Source organism: Tachypleus tridentatus, chromosome 13 (assembly GCF_004210375.1).
Source record: "Tachypleus tridentatus isolate NWPU-2018 chromosome 13, ASM421037v1, whole genome shotgun sequence".
NCBI lineage: Eukaryota > Metazoa > Arthropoda > Merostomata > Xiphosura > Limulidae > Tachypleus > Tachypleus tridentatus.
In genome coordinates, this window is record NC_134837.1 from 176,210,084 (window position 1) to 176,227,361 (window position 17,278).

Below are 17,278 nucleotides of genomic sequence, written 5' to 3' on the forward strand. Positions count from 1 at the left end.
TTCAACGAAAAAAAAGGAACTACCCAACATTGGGTTTGTTACCCACAACGTAACATTTTCGAATTTACTACTTGATTATCTTAAACTGGTTTTTAACTTATTTCTTATCAAACGAATTAAATACCCAGTTACATTAGCTTTTGATTTTAAAAACAAGAGGTTTCTTCTAAAAAGAAAGTGACAAAATATTTTCATTCACAACTTCATTGGCTCAAAATGGTGTCACCCATTAGCGGCTCACTTGACTTTCTGAAGTTGAAAAACATGTCCATTACACGTGGTAACCAGTTTCAAAACACGAATAATAAAGTGTAGAAGCATTATGCCACTCTCTACCTTATAGCATATAACTAAATATTTAGAGTAAGAAGTAGAGGTAAATGAAGTTAGAGATAAAATTGTGATTAATGTACACACGTCTCATTTTCTTCGTTTACTTTAAGCAGCCACTTTTACTTCCTATCTTATAGGAAAACAATTTTAATATTCGTTCCCAATAGTAAACTACATGAAAACAAACTCCTCAGTTGCCATGACAATGGTATAACAATGTACTAGATAAACATAAATTCGTTAGTTACTATGACAATGGAACAACTTAGAAAAACATCCATCGGACTTTAGAGCTACTTTTACTTCAGAGAAAACACCATGCAGAAGCCTTATATTTCTTGTCTCGAAATACGGTGGCAAAAAATATAGTTACATCACTCAATTTTTTACCACTTTTTTAGATTCATACGAATGTTTACGAGATTGTGCATTGTGGAAGTGTCAGGACTGATGTAAAATAGTTATGAACAGTGTGGTGTAAACTTACTAATATTCCAGTCTTCCAAACACATATATACATCTTTATAAACAAACCAATTGTGCAAAACGTATTAGAGCACATCATCAATAAGTTCTTTGCAAATACGAAAATGTTCTCTAAGTAAGAAAACCTAGAGTTAAACCTAACATTCTTAACGAAATTGACAACAAGTTATTACAGAGTATTTTTGTTTGTCTGTTTTAACATATGGTTGTGTCCATTTAAGCCTTCACAACTAATTGTTTGACATCCCCGTGATATCGAATGTACGAGATACTGAGTATAGGTAGGTGCGACTCCTTGATGCCACGCGTGGATTAGGGATTCCTACAGTTTTAAGGTACCTTACAGTTTCTTCTTTTGCACTTCGTCGTCCATTATCTACCAGCAGTTTTCGAAAGGGTTTATAATGGGGCTGTTGCGTGACCAACATAGTGTTTTGGTTCTCTTCCTTCTGAGATAGCCCTTCATATGAAGTGTTGAAATAAACCTTAAGATGTATTTTTAACACATAGTGAGTGATGTGTCCTCTTTATTTCACGTCTGTTTCATATGGTACATGAGTATTACTAACCTTTTTAATCCTGTAACAGAGTCACACAAGAGTGTCCACTGGTCAGCTCCATCTAAGTTATTCCGATTTGTTGGTTTTAACCTTGATTCGAGGATCTTAAGGTATTAATTGACATGGACAATGTATTTCATAATATGCTAGAAATGCATTCACATATTGTCCAATTCTGTGAATGCTTTATAGTTGCATTCAAACATGCTAGATGAAACTCTTCTACAAACCCACGGCGTATAAAGTGCTTCACACGGTTACGTGCAGGTTGACCTTTGATTCTACAGAGAAGGTCACAAATCTCCACATGCTTAATCCAGTTAGAGTGGTCTCTGACCCAGTTAGGCCTCATCTTCCTAGTCTTGTTGGTGAGAATGGGTGTCTTTCACAACTATCTTGTTTGGAGACTGGCTGAACACAGGCGAAACCGAACAGTGCGTGTGATGACCCCTCGAATGTTCCTTTAATGCTCTTTCTAGATCTCTGAACGACAATCGACGGTTCCTCAGCCTCACACATTTCAGAACACGATCTTCAGTTGCTGTAGTAACGTTCTTCCTAACCCTTCCCACCTGCCACCCCACACATACAGTTTATTTATACCAACAGCTCACAGTAGACTGATCAAATGTAATTATTTTAGTGATCTACCTTTTAGACAGTTCCTCTAACTCAAAGAAACAATGACTGTTCTTTTGCATGGAACTTACTCGAAACCCTTACTCATATTGGTATTACATGCACTTTGTAGCAAATAGGCTTTTGAAATGGTTCTCAGTAGGAACCTATACTTATAGTAAAAAAACGGTCAATGCAATGTTTTACAGACAGCCTGTAAAACTGTTAATATAATATTAGGCTACACTACAACATCTATGGAACACATTTGCACCTACATGCATTACGGCCTCAAAACAGACGGCATTTCCGAAGAAAAGTGTGAAAAATATGTGGTGATGCAACAAATGCCTTTACCATTGTAAGAGTCATGTGTATATTGAGAAAATTGCGAAAAGGAAAAATTAAGTTTTAAACTATTTTAAAGTAAAATATCAATCACATGTATTAGTCGGAAATAATCTTATATTGTTTATAATATTTTGCTGACTCCTTCGTGTTTTATAGAGATAATCAGAATTTGAAATATTGGGCTGTTTAATTTTAAGTAAATATTATCTGTGTTTAATCTACCTAATACTATGTTTTGTAGAGATAGTTAAATATAAGTTATTTTGTGACTTTCTATGAATATCTCGATTATTTTTATAGTAATCACCACCATACATTTTTAAACAAAATGATTTACATGTTCGTATCAATATAAGTAATTACTTCCAACGACACACATCTGAAAAACGTATGCATTATACGTTGCTTTTGCCATCTGTTGGACATTTTATAAAATATACATAAACGTATTTTTTCACTTAAATTCAAAAACTACAGATCAGAGACGAACAGGAAAAACACCAAAGGTTTAGGCTATCTCCATAGCTTATTCTGCTAGGGTTGGGTTATAGTGTAATCTTTTTTAAAAGTAATAACTGAACGTTATGACACCTTATGTTGTATCCCAAACTATTTGTTTTTTTATTCTTAGTTTTAAATAATGATAAATATTCACATGTGATACCACATGTTTTGAGAAAGCTTGATTATATTTAATCGTCTTTGCTTGAACCTCAATTAGAAGTGTATTTTTATTTTTAAAATTATAAAATCTACATTTTAGAATGCTTATAGATATAAATAAAGCAAAAAAATATGTCTGTCTGTTTGTCTGTTATCTAACTGCTACTAGTTCACTAGGTTAATCTCAACCAAACTTTGTAGTATGGTAGATTGGAACAAAGGGCAGATTTTTTGTGGTTCACAACCCTTACTTCCCTATTATTGCCATTATTGAGCATTTATTTTATTTGATGTAGGTTAACATTAAATGCATCCATAAATAGTGCCATCTCTTTACACCAAATTAATTTTATTAAATTTTCTATGACACAACGTAGGAATGGGCACAAAATGTCTTATTGCTAGCATCCTCTATGGAGAAATGCAATTAACAGATGGCTGCCACTATTACAATAACATATAAACTCAGCTGACGTTTCTACTCCATCAGCCACAGTTGATATGAAGAGCCAATTATTCAGTTGTAACTACTTCTCACTTTGACGCGTGACCTTTCAATTTCTGTGGCCAATGAACGTGAATTAATTAATCAGGTGAAACACTGTGGGAAGGACATTAAGAGGTGAGTGTTGAAAGCTGTTAACAGAAAGCATCTCTTCCGCCACTACTTTTATTTCTGCCTTTCCTTGATGAACGCATATTGTACACCAGGTTTCATGTATATGCATATTGATTTATTAAACCTTACACAAAACCTTTGGTGAGCTAATAATAAATACTATAATGATATGCTATATTATAAATGAACGAAATGAAATGATTTCTTTGTTATTTATGACAGCATCCACCACACTTTTTTTTAAGTTCATAACCCGCACAAAGAATAGGTACCTCAACTTATTTTAAATAATTGTAACTTAACCATAAATTTCCAACATGTTTGCATACCATTCACGGTTGCTGTAATCCACATAGTACATTAGATTCAGTAATTTGATATTTTTGCCTTTTGCAACAATTAATGTAAAGAAATTGCAAAACAGGGTGAAATCACTAATTTTCTGTGTAAAATGGCCAAGTGCGTTTAGGCGTTCGACTCGTAATCCGAGGGTCGCGGGTTCGAATTCCGGTCGCATCAGACATGCTCGCCCTTTCAGCCGTGGAGCGTTATAATGTGACGGTCAATCCCACTATTCGTTGGTAAAAGAGTAACACAAGAGTTGGCGGTGGGTGGTAATGACTAGCTGTCTTCCCTCTAGTCTTATATTGCTAAATTAGGGACGGCTAGCACAGATAGCCCTCGAGTAGCTTTGTGCGAACTTCTAAACAAACAAACAAACTTGAAAAAATATGATTGTTTAAAGCTTTAGTAATAATGTTTTTTAAATTTCCCTTAAAATCAAACATTTAATTTCATCACCTTTATGTATTATACCAAATCATCGTACATGATATGTTTTGTACTGGAATTTTTATTCATTAGGTATTAGTAGCTAAAATTGATTTTAAAAAGAACTTCAGTTCTTTAAACTGCAGCTGTCTGGGATGAAGCATTTGGTTTCGGACAAATTCCAAGTTTCTTAGTACCTAGTAAATTTGGTGGAGTAAGAAACATAATTTATAAAGAACGTGCCAGAGTTATATACAGTTAAAATATGAATATTATCGTGATAATAAAGTCTGTAAGGAAAGGAGAAAGGATTTATTGTGGTGAGAAAGTTTATTAAAACACCTCAAAAATTTACATTTTATGAGTTTTACACATAAAATAGTCACTGTTATGCTGTAGAAGCTAGTTTAGAATTATCGCAACTTAATTTTATTGGAATCTATTATGGAATTAATACACCAGTAAAACCTTTAAGTTTCTTTAATGCTTATATTTGGGTTGACTCTCTTTATCATAAATAATAGCTTGGAATATCTGTGTCATCGTGTCTAAGTATTATCTCAAAGCCTCTTTATTTATGTGATTCAATTTTCTTGAAGCTTTCTTTAGTGTGTGTGTGTTTATTTTTTTTCTTATAGCAAACCACATCTGGCTTTCTGCTGTGTTCCCCGAGAGGAATCGAACCTCTGATTTTAGCTTTATAAATCCGTATACTTACAGCTCTCCCAGCGGAGAACCTTTTTTTAGTTGATACTTTTATAAAACGTGGAGTAGAGCAGCTAAAAGATTTGTTCTATGGAGCTAAGATCTGGACTTTGTGGTGGCCATTCCATTCGCTCCAAATCTCAGGAGTTTTTTTTCTTACCAAATAAACTCGATATTTCTGTGATGTATGTTTAATATCATTATCGCTTTTAGATATGAATTTCTGACCAATCAGCTCCTTTCCAAAGGGTTATAGCATGATAACTGATATACTGTGGTATTTATACCGATCCGTGATCCTATCACTTACGTAAAGTGGGTAACATCATTCAAACCGTCACAGTCTCATACAAAACATACAAAGAGTATAAACATACAAGAGTGTGTTTGACTATTAGCACAAGGTATTCCCTTATGACTCCTCTCATTGATTCTTAAATACCACGATTGAAACCAAACCGTTCAAATTTAGGTTAATTTATCCAGAGGTCTTTGTGCCACTGTTTTAGAGGTGAGGATGCGTATTATTCCACAAAAGAAAATCTCTTTCCTATATTATTTTTTATTCTCTTGCGCAGTATAAATACTATGACCCTGAATGCCTTTTGAGTGGGTTTTACCAAACGTTTCGTGATGGAACTTTCAATTTTGTTTTTAAGCTAATGCAGTTTCCTTTTTATTACTAGTACAAACTTTGTTGAATTTAATTGCACAAACATACACACCCCGATATCATACTCTTCCATTCCGAGAAATTTTATTGATTATTTCTTCTTTGTAGTAAAACTGAGTTATCAATTTATGCTTCTTTCACATAAACTAACAATATCCATATAAATATCATACCCTCCCTTTCCAATAACGGCACGCCCACTATTTTTTACCTCAATATAAAATAAATATTATGAAAATGACATTTAGTACAGCCCTTCGCGCTCAGCACGAAAACGGATTTTGCCAAATTTTATTGCCTTTATACTTTGTAATAAATGGGTTCATATTTAGTAATTAATATTTGTAGAAAAAGAATATTTGGAAAGAGCAGACAAAAATAATAATTTTTATATTTGCTTAGCAGATGACGCTGCTCTCTGACTGTTCCTGATACAATATATAACTTTCTCAAATATTTTTAAACTATTAACGCTATATTTAAAATGGCATTCCATTTTTTTTACTTGAAATGTATACTGATTTATTTTCTTCAAAATATGTATTGTGTGTAAATAAAACAAAATTTGTGTGAAATCAAGTTAAAGTTATGGTTTATTTGTTTGTCTTCAGATGTATACACGTATGCGTAAAGCTTCTCAATATATATCTTTCGCTAGCTGTCATTAATTTTGAGTCCCCTCAAGTGGTACAGCGGTATCTCTGCGGACTCATACCGCTAAAATACCAGGTTCGATACCTATGGTGGGTAGAGCACAGATAGCCCATAGTGTAGCTTTGTGCTTAATTATAAACAAATATACATACCCTAATTTTAAAGTGGCATACTATATATCATTCAGTGGTGGAAATTTATGTGCTGGGGTTAACAGAAGGGAAGGTTTAGGTTTAATTTAATATGATTTTTATGATATATGGAATTAGTGTGTTGTGAATATAGTCATTTTTAAATATTTTGTAGCTTCTTGAAAGTGTGGACATCAATTTTATTTTATTTTCATGTTAATTCTTTCTTCGTAGATTATTCTATATTTCATTCAATTTTACAATTTCATTGAAATGTGGTTGTTATATTGGCATACTTGCTCTTTTTAATGAAAAGTTTATTTTTAAATTATATTTCAAAGACGGGAAAGGAAGATCATGATTGAAATGAATGGGTGATTTTTTTCTACGTGTTTGTTTGTATGTGCGTGGATAAATGAGGTTCATTATGAGCATGTAAGTTTTTTATAAACTAGTTCAGAGGACTTCATGTGAGAAAGACAAGAGTTAATAAACTTTAGGATATGGTCCCTCATATATATGTGTGTGTATGTATATTAGTTTTTTATAACATGGAAAAGCTGAAACAAGAATTAATTTAAAAATAATGAACATAAAACGCTGCACTAATTAAAAAGATCCCATAGTACAAGTTTTTAGGTTATAACAAACTAATATGATTAGTGAGAGGTTCGGAGTTGATGTTTTTAACGCAGTCCTTCCTTTTAATTTTGTTTACTTAACATTAATTGTTAAGTATTAATTGTTTCTAAAAATATATGTATATACTTTAGTAAAATTAATTAATTTATATCAAAATGAAGTTAAACGAAAAAATCATGATTTTTGTTTATTTATTTAACTTTATTTGGATATAAATTATTTAATTTCACTAAAATTTATTCAATGTGTGTGAATGATCGCTGACTATGTCGCACCTTCCATTGCATTGTTCAAATTTTATGAAGTTAAGTTTAGTAGCCTTAACCAGACATATTAACTTTAAACTATAATTTAGCCTAGCAATGTTAATGTGTTTTGGTTTACGGCTTGAATATTTTTATATATATATATGATCCACGAAAAACATTGGACCTTCTAAGATCTGGTTCGTCGTTCAGTCTTTGTTGTTGTTTTGTGTTTTCTTTTATTTTAAATAAATTCTGCATTTTAAAGCTGGATCTAGTAGAATTTACGAGATGCATTCTTGTAAATAATTATGGGCCTAGAATTATGCGTGCCCGAATGTTGATCCGAATATTCATTATTTGAGTCAGGGAAAAAAAAATAAAAAAATCGATTCCCAAAAATATTCGATAACAATAGTCTAAGAGTTAGTCGTGGGTTTTGTTGAGTAGCTGTTTTCCCTCAATTATATTAGTTCAAAATTAGGAACGACGAGCACAAATAGTTCATGTATGACATAACGCGAAATTCGAAGCAAATCAAACCAAACAAGGTAAAACAACTAGACTTTTGAAAGAGTAATACCAGATCTAAGAGCCTAACCTCTATACAAAATTCAGTTTCCTTTTTCGATTTTATTTGTTTGGAAAAATTAATTAATCAAATAATAATAGAATAGTAACGTACACACGTTACTTACGTACTGTACTAATTTAAACTTTATAACGTCATTTACAAGTCTATATATCTGCCCACTTCCTACAAAGCTACATTTAGATACATGTTTGTCTGTTTTGAATTCGTCGCGAAACAAGTACAGGACTGCATTATATCTCATTTTATCACTGATATTTCTGATACAGAGAAAACTCACATTGTTATTCTGGCTTCAGTATGTTTAATTGAATAGTTAGTATTCTGAAAACAGATTACATCACTTTTTTCTTGGTGAGTATAAAGTTGTCGTTAATTGTAATGGTACTGATGAATTAGTAATAACAAAGCCAGACAACGACAATTAAATATTGGTTACACTCTTAAAATAAACTACACAATAAGTTACAAAAATAACTGTTAAATTGATAAATGATCCAACTATTACAAGAGAAGGATGGCTTCATTACAGAAAGATCACTGAAGCAGATTCGTGTTGTGGGAACCCCTCTCCCCTCAATACTGGATTGTGATTTGTATGACGGATGTTATTCCGCAAGACTTGAGAAAAACAACAACTTGAATGAAAGATGATAAACAACAAATTGACAGGTCTAAATAAAAACTTTTGCAGCTTTATTTTATGCAACGTTTTGAGTGGACGCCTTTCGTCAATTACTTAAAAACTGCGTTCTTTGTAACACGAGTTTTACTGTCTCACGAAAGACATCTGCCCGAAACTCTACATAAAAAAGTACTATCAAAAGGTATCATTCGGACAGTCCCCCGCTGGTACAGCGGTAAATCTAGGGATTTACAACGCTAAAATCAGTGGTTCGGTTCTACTCTGTGGACTTTGCAATAGCACGATGTGGCTTTGCTATAAGAAAACACACACATGTGGACAGGCAAATTTATTCTTTATTATCTTTTACTTGTGTAGGGCGCACTTAAGGCTGATTAACTGTAACTGTGTGATCAGCCCAGAAATATGAATTATTGCATTTATAGCTACATCTTGTCAAGTTTTTCAGTGAATTTCCTTAGAAATTACGTCAGCATAGGTTTACGGTAAAATCACGAAGTTTTGAGGGGTATTTGAAATTTAAGAAGCACGTGTTCTCACAGTTAATTGTAATGATGAATCAGTCTTAACGATAAACAACTGATTTATTTATACAAAATTGATTTATTTGTATATCGTATAATATAAATGGTTTTACCAAACACGTTTTTTCAAGTTAATATTTATTACTGCTAATAAGTCACATTTTGTCTTTTAAAGAATTTTTTTATGAATAAGTGACGGTGTCGGTACGGATTAGTTAAGCACATATCCACATAATGGGCTCTGTGTGTTCTGCCCACCACGGGCATCGAAGCCTGGACTTTAGTGTCGTAAGCCTGCAGACTTACGCTGAACCTCAAGGGGCTGTGTCAGTATGAGTTCTAAACTTAATATATCTTCTGTGACAAATTTGTTTTTCAGGTGTTACTTCCAAAACCCTGATTAAAGGAATTCAATATTTCGATTAAAAATCTGTACTAAGACAATAATGGTGATGTCACAGTTGTGGTCTTTCTGTCCAAAGAACACGGGAAACGAATGTTTAAATTATGTCAATAGTAAACATTTAACATTAAATTAACTGTGGATCAGAAACATAATTTAATCTTTTTCCTTTTCAAATAACAGCTTTGAAGTACGTTGTTTACCATAAACCAACATTTATTGGATAAAGATGTGCATTTCAACCTGGTTGTTGATTTAATGAACTTTCACTTTATTAAATGACTAACAAAACTATATCTAGCTTCACTCGGGTTATTAGATTGATGTGTTCTAGATGACTATGTGAGTGTGTTGATTCTGAACTTATTTTAGTATAGAAGAACAGACACAAACATTTTAAACATATTTATTTCGCATAAATATAAAAAGTCGTAAAGAAAGTACAGTATATTAAGAATTATTTATCATAAAAGAACTTTATCATTGCGTTAAATATAATAATAAATGAACATGTGTGTCTGTCTGTGATTTCTATTTGTAATATAGGGGACCACTTTGTTTTATGTGGTTTTTCGTTATCTTGCCTCGTTAAAAAGGTGCGTGCGCACCTGGGTAAGTAATAATATCCAAGTGCACACCCTCTGGGACCACTTAGTGTGGGTGCAAAATTTCAAATTTCTAAGTTATTTCCCCTTGGAGCTATAACGGTCACACACAGACACGCCCTTTTATAATTATAGATGATTTGTTTTTGGAATTTCGCACAAAGCTACTCGAGGGCTATCTGTGCTAGCCGTCCCTAATTTAGTGGTGTAAGACTAGAGGGAAGGCAGCTACTCATCACCACCAACCGCCAACTCTTTGGCTATTCTTTTACCAACGAATAGTGGGATTGACCGTCACATTATACGCCCCCACGGCTGGGAGGGCGAGCATGTTTAGCGCGACGCGGGCGCGAACCCGCAACCCTCGGATTACGAGTCGCACGCCTTACGCGCTTGGCCATGCCAGGCCAATTATAGATGAACTGTTCATTTGAACCTGAATACTTTTTGTATTAAATTTCATTATAAGTCTGTCGCGTGACTGTTTTAAAAGTTTTACTGATCCTCACATTTTGCAGCTTAATACGTAAAAACAGCAACAAAACATTATTAGTTAATTTCCTCACAAACAAGAAAATTATATTGTCATCAACTAAACTCCGTGGCAGAATATTTGTACATTTTCATGTTAGAGACATATTTAAATCTGTTGTTGGTTTTGTCACCTATATATTATTGCCTTCTCTTTATTTACTTTTTTTGTAACAAATAGCCCTCAAGCTTAGTGCTAAACAACTGGGAAAAGGGAGGAAACAATTAAAATTTATCCAACGAAAAAAAAAAGGAAAAAAGAGTTATTACACATGTAAAGATAATTTGCTGACGGGGTTTTCTGGCAACTGAGAAATTAAAGACGTTTCATGAAATCTTATCTAGCAAATGAATTATGTTCATTTTCGCGATTAATCATTTGTCTTCGTCTCTTTCATGTTCTGAATGAAAGAGCTTATAGTTTTGAAGAAGGTTTATAGTTTTTTTCTTCTGATTTCTAAGCTTTATGAATTAAGGCTATAGAAAGTACAACAGTGTCCTCCAGTGGCACAGCGGCATGTCCGCGAACTCCTACGGTTAGAAATCGGACTTTGATATCGGTGGTGGGGAAAGCACAGATAACGATTTACGTCGCTTTGTGCTTAATTTCAAAACAATCAGCCTGTTAGTGACTTTGTAAAAAATGCAACATTTTAAAACTTTATGTTATTTGAGAATCGTTTTGTTTGTTTTAACATTTCGCGCAAAGCTACATGAGGGCTATCTGCGCTAGCCATCCCTAATACAGCAGTGTAAGGCTAGAGGGAGGGCAACTAGTCATCACCATCCACCGCTAACTTGTAGACTACTCTTTTACCAACGAAAAGTGGGATTGACCGTATTATTATAACGTCTTCACGGCTGAAAAGGCAAGCACGTTTGGTGTGACGTGGATTTGAAACTGCGACTCTCGGATTACGAGTCGAGTGCCTTAACCACCTGAGCATGCCGGGCCAAAACCAAAAGCTAAGCGTTATGAGCACTGAAGCTCACCGGTGAACTGAAGTGGGAACTTTTCCAAATTAACTAAACATTATCGGCGTAATTATCTTCTAAAAAATCAGCAACATTTTACCATAAAGTAATTATGTTCTAGTTTTATTAATTAAATTATGTTCTAGTTTTATTAATTAAATTATGTTTTAGTTTACAACCAAATAGTGATGTTTTAGTCCACTGTCGAAAATTTATGTCGTCAGAAAATGTGTTTTATCAGATTAAAATGGTTACGTTTTAGTGTCCAGGATTTCATAATTCGTTTTAAACTCAGAAGTGACGTTGACTGTGAGACCTCTTTGCTCGAGCAATAGTAGTTACACATTTATTACTACGTGACTCGATTAGATTAGGTTTTTACCTCTGTCACTAAGATATTCAAAAGGTTTGAAATTACTTCACCTATCGTTAACTGTTGTAGACACGATTTTTATGTATTATTATTCAGGAATTAGTATAGTTTTTTATTATAAAGATAAAAAGAACTCTGTAAAGGGAATTAATTGGGTGGTAGAGCTAGATGGGAACGTGGCAAACCCATATAATCTTTCTGTTCACTAAAGGTGGTTGTTTATAATACATAGCAGGACATTTTACCGCTATAAGTCTAATTATTTTTCATAATGTCACTACTTGCCATTGACCTAGTTGGGGGTGAGCGGAACAGAAGATTTTGTTTACGGAAGGTGTGAAATTTACTATCTAATGAAAGTTTAGTGTTGTTATACCTGTTAGAGCAAGTCGCGGGTTATTTTGTTTTTGTCATTCAAGTTTTCTCCGAATTTAATTATGTGAGTTTTTTTCTGTTATTTAAAGTTCATTGGAAGACAAAGTAACTATTGACGAATTCGTTAATGTAGAAATGCAACTGAAATTTATTATAATTAGAAGACAAAATTAAACATTTTGTTTTAAATGGAAGATACCTGATAAACTTGTTTTAATTTCACGACTCACAACACGGTATAAATATTTAAATAACTCAGTTTTAAACTGGCATCTATTAAATATTTGCAGCAACTATTGTTCTAGTTGAAGTTCATTAAGATATTAAAATTGATTATTTGATTTTAACAATGTTAACTGAGAGCTTGGTTTGTTTTGAATTTCACGCAAAGCTACATCAGGGCCATCTGCACTAGTTGCTCCTAATTTAGCAATTTAAAACTAGAGAGAAGGAAGCTAGTCATCACTACCCACCGCCAACTCTTGGGCTACTATTTTACCATCAATAGTGGGATTGATCGTTACCATATAACTCTCTCTCACGGCTGAATGGACGATCATGTTTAGTGGGATGAGGAATCGAATCTGCAACCCTCAGACTGCGAGCCAAATTAACAGATAGTAATTGCAAGAGCAGGATAATAATACTACCTTATTAGAACGTAGTAATTACTTTTGGTAAGAAGGAGTGGTCTTCTCGAGTATTGAAGGGTTGAAATAATAGCATACTGAGTGTTACAACTGTAAATTATATTACCATAATTCTGCTGGGCCTGTACACTGTCCCATCTTTACATGAGACTCGTTCATTCACTGAGTTCTGAGTGTTAAGGGCTTTGTAGTCTTCAGCTACTATCTAAATTGCCAAGAACTTATCTCACAGTATTATTATATATGTTTTTATAAGAACACATTTGTAGCTACTAATTAGTAAATTCACGTGCGTGGTGTACAGTGAAGAAAGGGAATGTAGGGTAAACTACTTGACCTTTTCATTATATCCTAACTGATAACTCTGTAAAAAAAACACCCAGACATAACTAAGTGGTAGCTAATGCACACTCTAGCTGTGTACTACAAGCTCAAAAATTTTCAATGTCAGACAAAAGAACCTATATAAGCCTCGTTCTGTTGGATGGTTATACAGAATATTCATGTTTTTGTTTCACTCGTAAACTATTATATATACATTATATTTCCCTCGATCATACGTTATTTTATGCTACCTGGAGAAGCTAGACGTTTGCTGTTTTAAGCTAAATATTTAAAGTTGATTTGATTTTTTGTTGTAATTTTCTTTATTAGTAGAACGAAAAGGGTAAAGTTTGGCGTTCAGTATGTATTGCTCATTCATATCTATAGCCAAGAAAACTTTTTTAATTAGATCGAATTCTCTGCATATATATATATCTTATGTAATCATGTGAACAAAATAAGTCGGTAGGTAACATTGAATAAAACACAGTAATGTGGGTATCTTCATCAACGTTACTGTCGTAGTTTCGCATTACATGTAAGCACATATATAAATAAATGCATTTGGTTGACCGACAAAGAGACATACTTTTTGAAACTCAGAAGATTCAATGAAAATGTCTGTTTTGTTTTTAATTTTGTGAAAAGTTACACGAGGGCTATCTGCGCCACCCATCCCTAATTTAGCAGTGTGAGATTAGAGGAAAGGCAGCTAGTCATCACCACCCACCGAAAACTCTTGACTACTCTTTACCAACGAAGACTGGAACTGACTGTCACATTATAACGCTCATACGGCTGAAATGGCGAGCATGTTTGGTATGACGGGATTAGAACCCGCGATCCTCAGATTTTATCAGGAATAAACAGGTTAAACATCGAATCTTATGGTTAAATATTAAAATGAATGTTATCGACTTGTGACACGCAACTTATTGAAAAAGAAATATACAAAAAAAAGTCATATCACATTATTTTTGTGAGAAATTCTTACATAAAGGTATGTTAAATCATGCAGACACTAATGTATTGTTAAGGTTGCTTAAAGCTTCGATACATAATGCACAGTAATGTCTTATCTAAGGGTGCTTAAAGCTACGATAAATCATGCAAACACTTATGTATTGTTGAATGTGCTAAAGCTACGGTTACTCATGCACACGGCAATGCCTTATTTAGGTGTTTATAGGTACGATAAATATGCAGACAGTAATGTGTTATAAGGATGTTTAAAACTACAATAAATCAGGTAGACAGTAATGTCTTGTTAAAGGTGTTTAAAGCTACGATAAATCATGCAAACAGTAATGTATAGTTGGTATTACGGGAATGAATGTATAGTAACTATGCCAATAACACTTATGTATTATTGAATGTCCTTATTTAGGGTGTTTATAGGTACGATAAATTATGCAGACAGTAATGTGTTATTAAGGGTATTTAAAACTACAATAAATCAGGTAGACAGTAATGTCTTGTTAAAGGTGTTTAAAGCTACGATAAATCATGCAAACAGTAATGTATAGTTAAGGGTATTGCTCGGAATGAATGTATAGTAACTCATGCCAATATTACAAATAACTGTAGTTTAAAGAATGTTTAACACAAGCTATACTAATCACAGCTTCACGAATCCAAGTTTCCAAGTTAAACAGCTAACATGAGTTTTTTATAGATTAATTACCTGCGTTCTTCAACGAAAAAAAAGAACTACCCAACATTGGGTTTGTTACCCACAACGTAACATTTTCGAATTTACTACTTGATTATCTTAAACTGGTTTTAACTTATTTCTTATCAAACGAATTAAATACCAGATTACATTAGCTTTTGATTTTAAAAACAAGAGGTTTCTTCTAAAAGAAAGTGACAAAATATTTTCATTCACAACTTCATTGGCTCAAAATGGTGTCACCCATTAGCGGCTCACTTGACTTTCTGAAGTTGAAAAACATGTCCATTACACGTGGTAACCAGTTTCAAAACACGAATAATAAAGTGTAGAAGCATTATGCCACTCTCTACCTTATAGCATATAACTAAATATTTAGAGTAAGAAGTAGAGGTAAATGAAGTTAGAGATAAAATTGTGATTAATGTACACGTCTCATTTTCTTCGTTTACTTTAGCAGCCACTTTACTTCCTATCTTATAGGAAAACAATTTTAATATTCGTTCCCAATAGTAAACTACATGAAAACAAACTCCTCAGTTGCCATGACAATGGTATAACAATGTACTAGATAAACATAAATTCGTTAGTTACTATGACAATGGAACAACTTAGAAAAACATCCATCGGACTTTAGAGCTACTTTTACTTCAGAGAAAACACCATGCAGAAGCCTTATATTTCTTGTCTCGAAATACGGTGGCAAAAAAATATAGTTACATCACCAATTTTACCACTTTTTAGATTCATACGAATGTTTACGAGATTGTGCATTGTGGAAGTGTCAGGACTGATGTAAAATAGTTATGAACAGTGTGGTGTAAACTTACTAATATTCCAGTCTTCCAAACACATATATACATCTTTATAAACAAACCAATTGTGCAAAACGTATTAGAGCACATCATCAATAAGTTCTTTGCAAATACGAAAATGTTCTCTAAGTAAGAAAACCTAGAGTTAAACCTAACATTCTTAACGAAATTGACAACAAGTTATTACAGAGTATTTTTTGTTTGTCTGTTTTAACATATGGTTGTGTCCATTTAAGCCTTCACAACTAATTGTTTGACATCCCCGTGATATCGAATGTACGAGATACTGAGTATAGGTAGGTGCGACTTTGATGCCAACGCGTGGATTAGGGATTCCTACAGTTTTAAGGTACCTTACAGTTTCTTCTTTTGCACTTCGTCGTCCATTATCTACCAGCAGTTTTCGAAAGGGTTTATAATGGGGCTGTTGCGTGACCAACATAGTGTTTTGGTTCTCTTCCTTCTGAGATAGCCCTTCATATGAAGTGTTGAAATAAACCTTAAGATGTATTTTTAACACATAGTGAGTGATGTGTCCTCTTTATTTCACGTCTGTTTCATATGGTACATGAGTATTACTAACCTTTTAATCCTGTAACAGAGTCACACAAGAGTGTCCACTGGTCAGCTCCATCTAAGTTATTCCGATTTGTTGGTTTTAACCTTGATTCGAGGATCTTAAGGTATTAATTGACATGGACAATGTATTTCATAATATGCTAGAAATGCATTCACATATTGTCCAATTCTGTGAATGCTTTATAGTTGCATTCAAACATGCTAGATGAAACTCTTCTACAAACCCACGGCGTATAAAGTGCTTCACATCGGCACGTGCACGCTGACCTTTGATTCTACAGAGAAGGTCACAAATCTCCACATGCTTAATCCAGTTAGAGTGGTCTCTGACCCAGTTAGGCCTCATCTTCCTAGTCTTGTTGGTGAGAATGGGTGTCTTTCACAACTATCTTGTTTGGAGACTGGCTGAACACAGGCGAAACCGAACAGTGCGTGTGTGATGACCCCTCGAATGTTCCTTTAATGCTCTTTCTAGATCTCTGAACGACAATCGACGGTTCCTCAGCTCCCACACATTTCAGAACACGATCTTCAGTTGCTGTAGTAACGTTCTTCCTAACCCTTCCCACCTGCCCACCCCATTTAATACATACAGTTTATTTATACCAACAGCTCACAGTAGACTGATCAAATGTAATTATTTTAGTGATCTACCTTTTAGACAGTTCCTCTAACTCAAAGAAACAATGACTGTTCTTTTGCATGGAACTTACTCGAAACCCTTACTCATATTGGTATTACATGCACTTTGTAGCAAAACGTA